Source organism: Mirounga leonina, unplaced genomic scaffold, assembly GCF_011800145.1.
Source record: "Mirounga leonina isolate KUSES-001 unplaced genomic scaffold, KU_Mleo_1.0 Mir_195, whole genome shotgun sequence".
Classification (NCBI taxonomy): Eukaryota; Metazoa; Chordata; class Mammalia; order Carnivora; family Phocidae; genus Mirounga; species Mirounga leonina.
Window position 1 is genome coordinate 1,447,187 of NW_023270490.1, and position 16,857 is coordinate 1,464,043.

Below are 16,857 nucleotides of genomic sequence, written 5' to 3' on the forward strand. Positions count from 1 at the left end.
CCCCGGCTCACATCTCCATGGCCTACCTGCTTGCTGTGTGACCTAGAACAAGTTGCTCCACCTCTCTGTGTTCATTTCCTCATCTGAAGAACAGCCCCTCCTTCTGGAGGTCATTGTGCAGATTAAATGAATGAACGTTTACAAATTGCTGGGCCTCGGGCCTGGCACAGAGTAAAGCCCCAGTGAGCACTGGCAGTTCTTAGGTCCATTTTACAGATAGGGAAATCGAGGCCCTGAAAGAGTAGAGAACTTTCCCAAGGTCACACAGGATCATCCTACAGTTTCTGGCTCTTTGTGTCTCCTGGCCCTTAATGAAGTCTGGGGGCCTTAGCTGGCCTGCCGACTCCCAGAGTCTGGCGTCCTGTGTCCCTGGGAGCCTTGCGCAGCCAGGTGACAGGGCCCCGGGGAGCTGAAAGACTCTAGGCTGAAGTCTCCTGTTGAATGCACTCCTGTGGGCGCAAGCCGGAAGGCCTCGGGGGAGCGGAACGGGTGCTCCTGGACCCAGTTCTGATGAGCCGGAGCCATGGCCCGAATAAACGCTCGAGTGGGGCCTGACCAGGCAGCAGGGAGGAGGGAGGAGCCCTATGCTCGTGGGGGTGCTTGGGGCAAGACTGGGGGCTTGCCTAAGGACCTCGATCCTTTCCTTGAGGGTCCCAGTGCCACCAATGCATCTCTCCATGACCTTGCATGAGTCCCTGCCCACTCCAGGCTTCGCTTTGCACATCCCTAAAAACGTGTTCAACCTTTGACCCAACAATACGATTAAAGGTACATAAGCGCATTCTGCCCCGCATTTCTCAGAAGAGCAGAACGCCATCAACAGCCTCAATGCCCAGCACCAGGGGACTGGATATGTGGGCTGGGGTCCTGGGGAATTCGGAGAACTTGCAGCTGTTATAAATGATGATACAACCTTTAAAATATATATTGTGTATGTAGCACCTGAACAGACGAAACAAAATACCTGGCTCGCGAGAAGCTCTCCAAGTGTTTCCTGAGTGATTAGATAAACGAATGAGTGGTTAGTACTCGATGGCTATTTGTGGACAGGAAGGAAAGGAGGGCAGGAAAGAGAAAAAGAGAAAAAAGAAGGAGCTAGATGAAATATACCTAGTGCTCAAAGTGATTTTCTCTGGGCGTACGTTCAGGTGCTAGTGAGGAGGAGCACATTTCATTCAATATAATTTTTACTTGTACTTCTTCTACCATCATTGCTTCTCCCAGTGAGCCTCTCTTGACTTACAGTCAATCAAATGTTTTAACGGAGACGCGAGAGGCTCCCGTGTGGACTTGAAAGGCCCCCACACGCGCAACAGGTGCAAGCGGCAACTTGCAGAGCAGCCTGAAACAAGGGTATGATCCCATTTATGTAAAATCTTACCTCCATTTTCACGCACCTTTGCCTCCTTGGAGAGGGAAATGCGTGCCCTGGGGGGTCAATGGTGCTTCTGTCTGGATGGCATGGTTGCTGGGGTTTTAATTCTCTTCTCGAGAGATCTCGGAGTTTTCTTTTTTTTTTTCTTTTTTAAGATTTTATTTATTTATATGACAGAGAGAGACAGCGAGAACAGGAACACAAGCAGGGGGAGTGGGAGAGGGAGAAGCAGGCTTCCCGCGGAGCAGGGAGCCCGATGTGGGGCTCGATCCCAGGACCCTGGGATCATGACCTGAGCCGAAGGCAGACGCCTAACGACTGAGCCACCCAGGCGCCCGAGATCTCTGAGTTTTCTATAATGAGCATGTGGTTTTCTTTCTAAACAGAAACACACACACACACACACACACACACACTGAAGAAGGATGTTCAAGAGCTGGCGACGTCCCAGGGTGAAGACAGTCGCCGTGTCACTTTCCCGAGGGCTGTGGGGTGAAGTCTGGGAGGCATTTGGGGCCCCTCGTGGGCACCGCCCGTGAGCTGAATGTGTCCAGCCTCCGTGTCTCTGGGAGGCCCACTGTCCAGCCCTGAGCGGCTGTTACTCCCAGGAGCGTATTTACCAAGCAGGGCTGTTTACCCACGGGGTCGGTCGGTCCTGAGCGGGAGAGAGACAGACCGAGCGCAGGCAGCCCACGGGACCTTCCCAAGAACACACAGCTGGGAGGCCATGGGTGGCCACGGGATTTTTTTCTAATGGCTTTAGGCTTTTTTAATGGCTTGATTGAGCTATAATTCACATGCTGTACACTTCTGCCCCTTAAAGGGCCCAATTCAGCAGTTTCTAGTATTGTGCAACCATCCCCACTGTCTCTTCCAGAACATTTCATCATCAGAAAAAGAACCCCCATGCCCATTAGCAGCCACTCCCCCTCTCCTCCTGCCCGTGGCCCCCGGCGACCACTAACCTGCTTTCTGTCTGTAAGGACTGGCCTCTTCTGGACACTCCAGGTACACGTGGAATCCTAGAAGTGAGCATACACGGCGCCGTGTGCCCTTCGGGGTGGCTTTCCCTTCGTGTCATGTGTTTGAGGTTCCCCCACAGAGCGTGTCTGCGCTCCATTCTTTCGTGGCCCGGTAACCTGCCCACGGACACACCGCACTTTGTGGGCCCCTGTGGCAGGTGATGGGCATTTGGGTTGCGCCGCAGGGCACACTCCTGCCCGCGCTCCTGTGTCCCCCGAGTGGTCTGTGAGGGCTCACGCGGCCCTACACCCTCGCCCGCACTTTGTTAGCATCGGGGACTTATTGTTTATTTTAGCCGTTTTAGCCGGTGAGTGTGTGCGTGTGACAGTCTTCTCACAATGTAAGCGACCTACGGGAGATGCCATATAGGAAGTACCAAGTGGGATGTTTTTCTTTCTCCTGGGAAATAAAAGGAGTGGAATTTGGGGGCCATGCAGTAACTCTATTTAGACACCAGGACCGGAATGGGATCTTCCCTGCCCCAGGGTCAGGGTGATTTCTGCGGGCAGGGTCCACTTCCCATGGGGAAGGAGAAGCTGGGGTGCCCTCCCGCTCCCATCTGGGGCTCTGCTCTGGGCCGAGGGCAGGTGCACAGAAGGCCTGTGGCTCCGGCCGGGAGCCCCTGCGACCCTGGCTCAGTCCTGCCTGCATTCAGCACGCGTGTGCCCAGCCCCTACTGTGTGCCAGGCCCTGTTCCGGGCACTAGCGAGGCGGCAGCGAACAGACAGGCAAGTCCCTGTTTTCAGATAGTCAGGGAGGGGGTGATGCTGCCTGGCCAGAGTGCAGGGTGTCGTGGGAGACCAGCTGAGGTGCACCAGCTCAGTCTGGGATGTGGGGGGTATTTGGGGAGCCTTCCCAGAGGTGGTGAAGGAGGAGGAGTTAGCCCAGCAGAGAGAATGGAGTAGGAGGAGGAGACTGCAGGCAGAGGGACCAGCAAGTGCAAAGGCCCTGAGGTGGGAATGCGCTTGGCGTGTTCAAGAAGTGGAGGTCAGTGTGGCCGGAGGGGAGAGAGGTAGGAGATGGGGGGGGGGGGGCTGGTGGCAGCCTGCTTACAGGGCATCATGGGCCAGGTGTTCAGATCTTATTCTTAGGTATGGGAAGCTGCCAGGGGATTTTACACAGACGAGTGACTCCTCTGTGTGTGGGAAATAGACTGAGAGGACCGAAAGGAAGTGGGAGACAAGAGAGGAGGCACCTGCAGGCGGTGGCTTCCGCTGGAGAGCTGGGAGGAAGAAGGGGCGGGAGATGTCCTTGCGCCTGTGCCTGCGGGGTGGGGGGGACCGAAGGGGGGGATCTTAGCACATCCAGCTGTGGGCTTGAGCCCTGAAAAGAGGGGTGGTGGATGGTGGTGCCAGTTGAAAAAATTGGGCCCTTCAGGAGACAGGGAGGGAAACGATGAAATGTACTTCTTTAGAATTCTCTTCTGGCTCGACCCTCTCCCAGCCATCTCTACCAGCCCCCTAACAACTTCCACGTTGCCTGAGTCCTGGTCTCCGATGCCTCACACTAGCAACCGAATGGACAGACCCCAGACTCTGGCGTGCCCCTCCTCCACTCCCTCCCTGGCCCACCCCCCCCCCCCCCCCCCCCCCCGTGAGCTCTGAGATGGGCATGACCTGTTGCAGCACCTGGCACATAGCAATAAATGGTTGTTGAATTAAAGAAGGCTGTGGATGACCTTGGTGGAGAATACAGTACTAGGGAGCCATAGAGGAGTTTGGAGGGAGGGAGGGCTCAGTTCTCTCACTCACTCTCCCCGCTCTTCTCCCAGGCCTGTGGGAGGGCAGAGGCTCTCTGGGATCTTGACTGAGGTAGAGCAACCGGTTCTAGAGCCCAGGAATGAAGCTCATCACAACAGCCAGTCCTCCGGGAAATGCATACCCTCTTACTATCACGTCCCCATTTTACAGAGGAGGAGACTCAAGTCCCAGAGGGAGGTGGCATTTACCCAAGGTGACCCCCAGCTGATAACAGCAGAGCAGGGATTCGAATCTACACCTGCCTGGCTGCATAGTCCTCATCCAACCTTTTGTCCTCAAAAAGGCTTTTTAGAAAAATAAAAAGTAAGGACCCAAGGGGCAGGGAAGAATTCCTCTCTGTAGAGGCCTTTCTAGAACACCTCAGGACCAAATACAGACATGTGTCAGCATCTGTGTCTGGTGTCCTCTCTGGAAGAGACTGGAGGCTGGAATCCGGGCAGGAGGCAGACTGACTTGTCACACTTCTTTCTGAACTCTCAAGATTGTTACTAGTTTAAAAGTGTTAATGAAAGTGTAACAATTGTACAGAGATACACGCATCTGAAGTGTTCAGCCCAAGGCCTTTTTTTTCAAAATGAATCCACCTGTGGGACTAGTACCCAGATCAGGAAACAAGAAACAGAACATTCCAGTCCCCCAGAAGCCAACTTCTTTTATCTGTGGGATTCGTCCCCATTGTTGAGGGTATCCGTGATGTGTTCCTTTTTAGCGCTGATGAAGTATTCCACCGTTTGCATATTTCATGGTGTGTTTGTTCATTCGGCATTGGATGGACACTGGAGTTTTTTCAGTTTTTTTTTGCAATTATGAATAAAACTGCTATCAGCATTCACGTGGAGCTTTTTATGTGAACATAAATTTTCATTTCTTTTGGGGGGAAATACCTAAGATGGGATTGTTGGGGGGTAGCGTAAGTACGTGTCTGACTTGATAAAAAAAAACCCGGCCAAGCTGATTTCCCGAGCTCTGTGCCACTTTGCCCTCCCACCGGAAACGTATGAGAGAGTTCCTATTGCTCCACATCTTTGTCAGCACTTGGTATTCTCAGTTTTTTTTTTTTTTTTTTAAAGATTATTTATTTGACAGTGAGAGACAGCGAGAGAGGGAACGCAAGCAGGGGGAGTGGGAGAGGGAGAAGCAAGCTTCCCGCCGAGCAGGGAGCCCTATGCGGGGCTCGATCCCAGGACCCTGGGATCATGACCTGAGCCGAAGGCAGCCGCTTAACCGACTGAGCCACCCAGGCGCCCCTGGTTTTGTTTTTATTTTAGCCATTCTAATAGGTGAGAAGTGGTATCTCATCATGTGTGTGCCTGTGTTTAACCGCTTCCTCAAGATATAATACAATAAAGTGCATATATAAGGGTCAAAATTTGGTAAGTTTTGGCACATATCTCCACGAACTCGCACGATTATGACCGTGCACATATCCGTCACCCCCAAAAGTCTCCTTATGCCTCCTCTTTGGCTTCCCTCCTTCCCTCCTTCCCACTACCCCCATCCCCAGGCAACCAACGATCTGCCTTCTGTCACTATCGATTAGTTCGCCTCTTCTAGAAATTATAGAAATGGAATCATATGGTCTGTTCTCTTTTTTTGGTCTGGCTTCTTTCACTCAGCATAGTGACTCTGAGGTTCATCGATGTCGCCGCGTGTATCAACAGTTATTCCTTGTTATTGCTGGGTGGCATTCCACGGAGGGGATGGTGCCAGTGTGGGGATAGACCATTCCCCTTTGGATGGACATGGGGATTGTTTCCTGTTTGGGGCGATTACAAATAAAACTGCTGTAAGCCTCCGCGGACGAGTCTTTGTGTGGGTATAGGGTTTCATTTCTCTTGGGTCAGTGTACAGGAATGCAACTGCTAGACTGTATGATAAGAAATTGCTTAACTTTTTCAGAAAGCATTAAACCGTTTCCCAAAGCCGCTGCACCATTTTGTTTTCGGGCCAGCAGTGCCTGCAAGAGTTCCAGTTCCTCCACATTCTCTCTCGCCCACACTCGGTATGGCCAATCTTTTAGATTTTAGCTGTCTTACTGGGTGTTCCATGCTATCTCACCGTGGTTTTATTTATTTATTTATTTATTTATTTATTTATTTATTTATTTTTTAAATTTTATTCTTATGTTAATCCCCATACATTACATCATTAGTTTTAGATGAAGTGTTCCATGATTCATTGTTTGTGCGTAACACCCAGTGCTCCATGCAGAATGTGCCCTCCTCAATACCCACCACCAGGCTAACCCATCCTCCCACCCCCCTCCCCTCTAGAACCCTCAGTTTGTTTTTCAGAGTCTATCGTCTCTCATGGTTCGTCTACCCCTCCGATTTCCCCCGCTTCATTCTTCCCCTCCTGCTACCTTCTTCTTCTTCTTTTTTTTTTTCCACCGTGGTTTTAATTTGCATTTTCCTGAATGACTAACGATACTGAACACCTTTCCACGTGCTTATTTACAGTCCGTATATTTTAGTGAAGACACATAATATTTAAATCTTTTGTCCATTTCTTAATTATTTCTTTTTGGGGGGTGGGGAGTTCTTTATCTATTCTGGATATGATTTTTTTTTTTTAATCAGATACGTGCTTTGCAGATACTTTCTCCCTAGTCTGTGGGGATTTCTTTTCTGATCATATCCTTTGCCCACTTTTCATTGGGCTAATCAATGGTCTTAGTGATTTTTTTTTTAAAGATTTTTATTTATTTATTTGACAGGGAGAGACACAGCGAGAGAGGGAACACAAGCAGGAGGAGTGGGAGAGGGAGAGGGACAAGCAGGTTTCCCACAGAGCAGGGAGCCCGATGTGGGGCTTGATCCCAGGACCCTGAGATCATGACCTGAGCCGAAGGCAGACGCTTAACGACTGAGTCACCCAGGCGCCCCAGTCTTAGTGATGCTTTAGAGAGCTTCGTGTTTCTTCTAATTGTCACTTTTGGCCACAGACTTTGCCTGTCCTAGCTCAGGGGGCTGCAGCGGGGGGCATGGAGAGAGGGTCATTAGAAAGTCTAGTGATGGAGAAATTCTACCCCTGCCCTTGACAGTGGGGCCTCACTTTCTCTCCCCTCTAGTGGGGACCTCTAAGTAGCCTCTCCTGGGCTGAAGAGAGTCTTCACATACCATGCACAAGAAACACTGTTATTTTCATTTTCATCCCTGTGGTTGTCTGCACGTGGTTTCCAGTGCACGTGTAAGGTTCAAAGCTCAGCTCTGTTGCTCCCTGGCTGCAGGACCCCGGGCCAGGGCCTTCCGCCACGTCTCCCCATCTGTCCGTCTGTCCGTAGAGTGGCCGATGAGGGGTGAATACACAATGTGCATAAAGCGCTGGGCACAGAGGCTGCAAAAATAGGTATTGTCTTTTTTTTTTTTTTTAAATGAAAATCGAACACGTTTAATGGGATATCAGATTTTTGGTTGGTTGTGGCTGGAGGTGTTGAGAGAGCAGGTCTGTGTCTGAACAGACGGGGGGATAAAGGCCCCTGCAGCAGAATCACCATCCCCTCCCATGGATCAGCTTACTTCATCCTCATAGCAACTCTGAGTGATCAGAGCTAAAGACCACATTCGACAGAGGAGGAACCAAGGTCCCTCATGGCCTTACCTCCCTCCTCCAGGACCCACACCCGAGCCCGGACTGTGACATCGTGCAAGGGAAACACCATGTTTTCTCCACAGCTGTCTGGGGGCTGAGGAGGCACGAGAGCGGGGTGACACCTGGGACCCAAAATACTAATGAAAGGGAGGGGGCTGATGATCAAAGTTAGGTGTGACCAAGTCTTGCTTAAAATAACCCAAATGGATATAAGAACACTGAGAGCTATACCTGTGTCCATCTGGTAAAGTAAGGATGAAAAATATTTGAAGAATCTAAGAATTATTTTAATTATTTTTGTCCTTCCCACACTTGGCCGAACCTATAAATATGTGAATATTTGTCATCTCATCAGTGATAGTGACAATGGTAGGTCATCGTCAGGGATAGGTCAATGACAGCGACATGAACCAAGCCTGTTTTCACATTACTGATTGCTTCTAAAAGCCATCATCGGGGGCGCTGGGGGGCTCAGTCAGTTAAGCATCTGGCTCAGGTCATGGTCTCAGGGTTGTGAGATCAAGCCCCACATCGGTCTCTGTGCTGAGATTCTCCCTCTCCCTCTGCCCTTACCCCCATGTGTGTGATCTCTCTTTCTCTCTCTCTCCCAAATAGATAAAATCTTAAAAAAGAATTTTTTTTAAAGTCATCATCAAATACAGACAAAATCCTGGTTGACAATTGACTAGTCAAATAGCTTCTTGTGGGCTCTTGGTTGAAATCCCATCAGTCACTTAAAATATAAATGTATATTTATTATAAAGGAATTGAATATGGTCCTATTTTAATTATTGTGACCATGGACAAGTGTATAAAAAACAAGAAGGTTCAAATAAATAAAACCTAAGAAAATAAATTGATGGTTAATACAAAAGCAATAACTTTGGATGAAACTCAGAGTTTATTTTCTGGAGCAAATGTTTCCAAATAATTAAAAGATAATGAGTAGCAGAGCAGTAGAATTAATTCTAATACTTGTATCATTATGTGGTTTGCCAGCTTTCATAACAAATAATAAAATTCATATTAAGAATATAACCTTTAAGAATGTAATATTTTTCAGTTGTTTAATTCCCTTGAGGTCCCTGAGACTTTTAGGAAAAATTCTTACTTGGGCCTATTCAGAAAATGAAGATTTGGAGAAAATGAGGAACCTACCTGTCCTTTGTTCCCACCAATCAAACTTTAGAACAATGGACATCATGAGGGAGTCTTAGGTACATACTTTTTTTTTTAAAGACTTTATCTATTGGGGCGCCTGGGTGGCTCAGTTGGTTAAGTGCCTCCCTTCAGCTCAGGTCATGATCTCAGGGTTCTGGGATTGAGCCCCCTATCAGGTTCCCTGCTCAGCAGGAAGTCTGCTTCTCCAGAGAGAGAAGTCTCCCTCTTCCTCTGCTTCTCCCCCTGCTCGTGCTCTCTTCCTCTCTTGCTCTGTCAAATAAATAAATACAATCTTAAAAAAAAAAAGATTTTAAAAATTTATTTATTTGAGACAGAGAGAGCACAAAGCAGGGGGAAGGGGAGAGGGAGGGACAGAGGGAGAGGGAGAAGCAGGCTCTTGGCTGAGCAGGGAACCCAATGTGGGGCTCGATCCCAGGACCCTGAGATCATGACCTGAGCCGAATGCAGACGCTTAACTGACTGAGCCACCCAGGTGCCCCCGAGCTCACACTTTAAACTGATGACTAATCAGGGTAATAATAAAATGGACCGATCATTTCAAACTGTCTGATAGAATCTTATATTCCCCTTCTCTCCCATATTCATCCCTCAGTCCACGTCCAGAAAACAGATTTAACCCTGAGAACGTTAGCGAAATTTAGACATAGGGGAGGACGGTGGCCAGTGAGACACAGGGCTGAAGAGGGGTGGGGCCAGGGCAGAAAGGCGGGGTGGGGGTCGATGCAGGGGGGAGACAGAGAGGGCCCAGCAGAACTCATAGAGCAGGTGGGCGTGGTGCACAGCCCACAGGGGACATGCGGGGGGTTGATTGTGTGGACAAACCCAGGGACAGAGAGCAGAAGGGGTGGTGACAGAAGACGTGGAATCCATAGGGGTCTCAGCACAAAGTGGGGAAGACCCTGCAGGGTTGAAACAGAGGGTTCAACTGGCTCACAAGAGGGCCGGAGCCCCTGGCGAAAGGAGCCAGGTGCAGAGATGATGTCAGGGCTGGACAAAGGTCAAAGACAGGTGGGTCGGGGGCCCGGGGGAACATAAATGCGGACGATAAATGGGCATAAAGATGTATGTGGGTCTGGGGCCGGATCAGGGTCTGGGGGGAGGGAGGGAATAAGAACATGGAAAGAACTAGGTGGGGGACTCAGGGAGTAAGAGACAGGTGTTCAGGGAGAAGTGGCACCAGCAGGAAGGATGGGAGAGGAGATGCAGATAAGGGGGGAAGGAGGGAGGCAGGGGAAGGGGGACAGAGAGGGGCGCACAGGGAGAGCCCAAGCCCTTCGCACGTTCCCCAGGAAGGCGCAGAGGGAAGCCTGGCCTCAGCAGGGGAAGGACCGAAGCAGCAGTGGATGATGGCAGAGGGAGGTCGAGGCAGGGCGAGGGCCGGTGCAGAAGAGGGGCAGTGGGAGACAGTGGGAAACCAGATGGGGAGGGAAAGGTGCTTTAAACCCTAGTGACACTGGGAGGTGAGAGGTGGTGTGAAGCTGAGAAAGCTGGGAGCACGGGGAGCGGCTGGGTGCCGGGGAGGTTGTGGGTTAGGAGGGGTTTCCTGTGGGTGACGGGCTGACTGTCACAAGAAAGGCGGGCACGGCAGGAGAGCAGCTGGGTGACACGGGGGGGGGGCTGGTAATTTGTTCTCTGAGTGCTGGGGGTGGCCTGCGGGCGGCGGGAGGACAACCACGTGGTACATGGCTGGGAGCTCAGGGACTCTGCGGACCGCCCAGGGGAAGCTGGCTGGAGCAAAGGGACTGAGCCATTGTCTACTGTCGGGTCTGGCATGGACAGGGAAATGTGAGGCTGCATGGTGGAGGGGACAGTGGGACGAAGCTGGTGTCACCCTGGGGACAATGTGACATAGACTGGGGTCCCTGCAGCTGCCTCTGGGTTCTGAGATGTCTGGTGCAGAGAGCAAGAAGCTGCGTGAGGCCAGCAGGTGGTGGGGGAGTCCGGGCTGGCGGGCCCTGCATGGAAGAGCCAGACGGAACCCCACTCTCCTCAGATGAGCCGTGCCCGAGAAGCCCCCAGCTCCCAGGACACCCTACCCCTCTCTGGCTGCAGAAATGGAGGGTACCGCAGTGTGTGTAAGCGAGGTGTGGGAGAGTGTCCTTGAAACAAACGCAGAAATACACAGAGCAAGGCAGACAGTTTCCCTTACCAGGTGTTGTGTCCTTCTTTCCTCTGGATTCCCTTCTGCATCACAGAAGCTGTAAGCACCGTGTGCAGGCGGCGCAAACTGGCCCAGACGCTGCCCTCCTCTGAGAGGATCTGGGTATGACTTTTGTTGCAAGTATCTTCACATAGAAATGGGCCACCATGAGGAATCGCACCATTACTTGGTGCAGGATGGGCACTGACCTGAAATTCTTCCTCCCTCTGTCCCTCCCCTGCTGCCCTGGCCAGTCCCTGTACTAAAAGACAGGGATTCAGACCTGGCCTTGCCCATGTCACATCAATGGACCCCATCATCATGAGTGCAAGAGACTGGTTCAAATCCCAGCTTGACTACCACTTGCTGAGGGACCTCAGTAGGTCTCTTAACCTCTCTGAGCCTCAATGTCCTCGGCAGGAGAGGGGAAAGTATACAGATTCCTAGACTGGCAGAGTGGAGGAAAAGAACGGGAGAGAAGAATGCATGACCGAGAACTCTAGTAAATGATTAACAAATGCTGACTAAGCAGGCTCCTGCCTCAGGGCCTTTGCACAGGCCACCTGGAACACCCTTCTTTCCTTTATTTATTTATTTAGGATTTATTTATTTATTTTAGAGAGTGTGGGGGAAGGGCAGGGAGAGGCAGGGAGAGAGAATCTCAAGCGACTCCCCCTGGGCGCAGAGCTCCATGGGGCTCAGTGTCACAACCCCAAGACCATGACCTGAGCTGAAACCAAGAGTCAGACGCTTAAGTGACTGAGCCACCCAGGGCCACCCCCTCCCAACATCCTTCCTTTAGATGCCCGCATGACTCCAACCTGCAAAGAGACCTTTTCTGACCATCCTATGACCATGTCCTCCCCCCCCCCCCCCCCCCCCCCCCCCCCCCCTTTCTTTCTCCCCCCCCCCCCCCCCCCCCCCAGCACTCACCACTACCTGACACTTTGTGTTAGGTGTTTATTTGCCAGTGTCTGGCTCCCCCGCTGGACCGCCAGCCACAGGACGGCAGGGACTTTTGTGTTCCGTCACCGCCACATCACAGTCTCCAGGCCAGCGCCCGGCACCTAGTAGGTGCTCCACGGAGAAGCTCCGCTCAGAAGCCTCACAATGAGGCCACCCCCTCCCCGTGTGACCGTGGGCAGTTACTCCAGCTCCCCAGCTTGGTTTTGTCTCGCCAAGCGGGTTTGGGTTTCGGAGGAGCCTTTCCCCCTCGAGTTTGGGAGGGTGTCCCGGGGCGCGCGGCTTCTGCGGCTCCCCCGGCACTTTTCGGGAGGCCTGGACGCTGCGGGCCGGTGGCTTCGCTGGGTGTTTTCAAGTGCGTGCTTACGGAGGTGGAACCCTGGGCCGCGGCCCGGGAGGGGGGCCCTTTCTGCGCCGAGCGGGCCAGGCCGCCCCGCCCTCGGCCTCGCAGGCGGGCGCCCCTCCAGGCCGCGGCCCCCGCCCCGGCGGCCCCCAGCGAGACGAATGCAGCACACGGCGGCCTTTATGGGGCCCGCAGACAGCGCGTCGCCAGGCTAACCCTGCGTGGAAAATTCGGAGGTGGAAGGCAAGGCGCCTTAATGAGGGGGCCGGCGGCGGCGGCGGCGGCTAGGGGGCGGGGGGGGGGGGGGGGGGGGGGCCCCCCCCAAAGGGGGGCGGCCCCCCGGCGCCCCCCCCCCCCCCCCTCCCCCCCCCCCCCCCCCCCCCCGGCCCCGCGGGACCGCGCGCCCGTGGCCGGCAGGTGGAGGGGGCGGCGGGCGGGGGGCCGGGGGGGGTGGGGAGGGGCGCCCCGGACTCGCTCCGGGCGCCTCGGCTGCCCCCTCCCTCGGGGGAAATGGGCCCCACCACCGGCGGGGAGGGCTGGATGAGCTGACCTGCGCGGTGCTGGCCCGCACGTGGGAAGCCCTGGACAAAGCCAGTCATGTATGGAGACTGGTAACAGGACGATCTCATCAGCCGCAGGTCGAGGCCGAGATATATTCAGGAGAGGGCGGCCCGGTTCGCATTTCCGGGCCATCCCCACCGCCTGTGGTGAGGCCTGAGCCAGACTTGAAATCGGGATGGTCCCTGAAGACAAGGCCACGAGGTCAAGGTGATGGGACCGGACCCGGAGAGGGACCGAGCTGAGTGGCCAGCCCCAGCGCTGCCGTGGTGAGGCCCAAGTCAGCCAAGGTGTCTCGGGACCTGTTTTCTCATCTGTGAAGTGGGCCTGGGCCAGGCCCGATGCCATGTGCTGGGGGAGAGCACTGGACTCTGGACTCCTGGACTGGCCCCAGTGGGGGTGACCGAGGGATTCCCTTGAAAGAGGAAAACAAGTGTGCGCAGGAGCTGATATAATTAACACCCTGCACCCTTGGGCTGGAAAGAGAGGGAGGGAGGGAGGAATGGGAGGATGAATGGCAGGCAGGTGACTAGGGTTGGGGGCCTTGGAGAGAGGGCTCCTGGAGGCCCAACTTCGGACTCAGACTCAAAGAAGGCAGAAAGCCAGGCTCAAGGCATCCAGACAGAGCAGCCTGCATTGGCTCGTCCCTGCACCCCAACACTGTTCTTCACTCTGGTATCACTGCAGCTCTTTCCCTGACTTCTTCCAGGCCTCTACTCCAAGGTCAGCGCCTCCTTCCCAGACCATTGTCTAAACACACTCCCAGCCTGGGCCTTTCTCTTTGCCCTGGCCCTGATTTATTTCCTTTCGTTATATTTGTATACTTTCTTGTTCATGTTTTTCATCTTCATCCTCCACTTGCCCGTGAGCTTGATGAGGATGGGACTTTGTTCACAGCTGTAGCCTCTGCACCCAGCCTGGCACACAGTAGGTGCTCAATAAATGACGGAGGGTTGAATGAATGACTGGACAGAGCCAATGGAGGACAAAGAAAGCCTCTCCTTTGTTTCTGCTGCTTCTGTTTCTGGCTTGTAGGGGACAGTTTCCTGAGCTACAGACAGGCAGACAGAAAGTCAGGTGAATAGAGGGACAGGGGACAGAGAGCTGTAGGGCCCACTGGCAGTTCCTTCCTCCTGGGGCCCCCGCAGTGGGAAGCTCATTTTCAACATGCTGTGGCAGCTCTAGCAGGGCAGGCGGGCCTGGGAGCTGGGAGTCTGCTCTGCCCGTCACTGCCACTGGTGAGAAATCTCACACGTTGTAAATGCAGCTCGGCTCCCTTCTGGCTGGGGCAGCCGGGTGGATCTGCCTTGGGTTGCCCTGCTGGGTGGTGGGTATGGTGGGGCCTCCTACGCCCAGGGATTCTCCTCCTGGGGGTGGGGCACGGGCCTAAGGCTTCCACAGGCAGGATAATGGGGAGCTCAAGGGTGAGCCGACCTTCCTGGGTTCAAATCCCAGCCCAGCGATTTGGAGCTGTGTGATCCTGGGCAAGCTAGCCAACCTCACTGGGTCCTATAAAAGGTACATAGCAGTAAAAATGTGAAATAATATAGTACCTGGGTTTCATTCAGGGGCTCTAATTTGCTTTTGTGCTGTGGACCCCCTTTCATGTTTATAAATCTAGATTTAAATTTATAAAGTGTATAGAATTAAAAGAAAACCAATTATATTGCGTTAGGTTTATTTAGATATTTAATAGTGAAATACTTGATACAGTAACGGCTGTGCTTCATTGTTAATGCGTTTAATGACAAGATCTGGCGGCAGGCCTAACTAATAACTAGGGTAATTTTGAAGTCGGGAAGAGAATAAACTCTGTTTCTGTGAGGCTGTGAAGGTTCGTGGAAATGCCTGTGATTTCTGACTGACAAAGCCCCAGTCCAGCTACAGCTGCTGTGGTTCATTTCCCACGTCTGCCCGTAGGGAAAGGAAATGCCAAATTTCAGTTGGAGGTTAGTGAAAATCAAGATGTACCTTTCTTCCCCAGTCCAAGTTCATGGGTCCCTGAATTGCCCTGTGGGGCCCCGGTGGTGAGTGACAAGGTCTCTCCAGGATAGTCTCGGTGTCCAGGAGCCCAGGCGAGTCAGGGGCACCCCCTCAGGTGTTCTAAAGAAGGCACTGGATGCAGAAACCCGTGGGTCTGAGTCCAAATTCGGCAGTGACTGCCGGTCCCCAGGGCTCCTCGGCCTTTTGCTCTTGGCCTCTAGGAGGGAAGGGGGCAGGATAGCAAGTGTCAGATGCCTGTGGGGGCTGCGGGAGATGCGGGGGCGGGAATGGGGCTCTGAGAGAGGGGGCGTCTATTCTGAATCTGGCAGCCTCTCTGGGAACCTGGGCCTGCGTGTAAGTCACTGTTTTGAGTTTGTGGCATCTGGGTGGGGGCAGGGGTGTGTGTGTGTGTGTGTGTGTGTGTGTGTGTGTGTGTGTCAAGGTTGGGTTGGGGGCTGCGTTCTGATGGAGGTCTGTCTGTGTTCAGGTCGGGAGTCTTTGGTGCTGGTGTGTGTGGGAGAACGTGGGTGGATTTGGGGGCAGATGGAAGGGTGGACTGTGCATGCACACTCACATCGGGGCTGCTGGGGGGGGGGTTCGATGTGTGTCTGTGTGAGCGTGTGTGGCCCTGTCACCGCCGGCTCCAGGCCTGGCCACATAAACTTCACACCCCTGCGGGCGGGCTCCGTCGGCCCCGCAGTGGCCGCGTCAGGCAATGGGAAGCAGATGGGCCGGGATGGAGGCCATATGGGGCTGGGGGTGGGGGCGCATTCCTCCCTCCCAGAGCCGCCGGGAAGCCCCCTGCCTGCTGGCCCCCCATCAGGTTGGGGGCTGGAACTGACACAGTGACAAACGTCCTGCAGCCAGCATGGAGCCTTGTGGGGCGGGGGGGCGGCGAGAGCAGTCCCTGACCCACGGGGGAGTGTGTGTGTGTGTGTTTGTGTGTTGGGGGGTGGTCCAGGAGATGCCAGCTGGGCGGGGACGCTGCCCTGAGAAGCCATAGCTAGCCCCCCGGCTGTGCAACCTTGGCCACTGCACGCACCCTCTGTGCCTCAGTTTCTCCAGCAGGGTCACAACAGAGTGGCCATTTGGGATGGGATTCTGGGAAGTTCGGACCTACCCCACTTCCCAACTCAGGGTAGAACCCTAATTCCAGAAAGCTGGGCAGATCCCAACTTTAATAAGGGCAGCAGTAAGTCCCACCAGCTAGCCTTGACTGTGTGTGGGGTGCAGGAGAGTGGTTACCAGGTGGGCTCTGGGACCAGACTGGCCTGGGTTCTGATCCCTGCCCTTCCTCCTCCTTGGCTGTGTGACCTCAGGCAAGTCAGGTGTCTCTGTGCTTCTGTTTCTCCTCTGTAAAACTGCCGTAGTAACAACAGCACTTCCCTCCCTCCCACAGTCTCCAAGACTGTGAGTTAGTCTGGGCAGAGTGCTCTCCGCCGCCGTAACCCCGGGGCTGCACTGGCCAGGCGTGGGGCCCCCGAGCTGTGTGGTACAGCTCTTCATTAAATGCTCCTTGTGAGCTTCAGCTCACGGGAGCTTCTGGGAGCTTCTTGACAACCCCAGGGGTAGCTCCTGGGCTTAGGGCTGTTTTGCAGGTGAGACCTAGCGAGCTAAAACACTCACTCCTGCCTGGGATCACTTGGATTTAAGGGGCAGAGCTGGGTTCAGACTTCTGACCACCTTCTCAGGAGGCCTGCCTCCCTCCATGCTTGCCCAGGCCCCATTGGCAGGAACCAGTCCTGCATCCAGCCTGAGTGCACTCAGGCAGCGCCAGTGAGGTCCAGAGCCTGGCTGCCCCTCCCAGCTGTGTAGCCCTGGACAAGTCCATGGACCTCTCAGGGCCGCAGGAGATGGCGGGGGGCGGGGGGTGGTCGCCGGTGCAGGGCAGGGAGACAGGCTGCGGTGAGGAGTTGAATGTTCTTACTGCAGTGTCGTG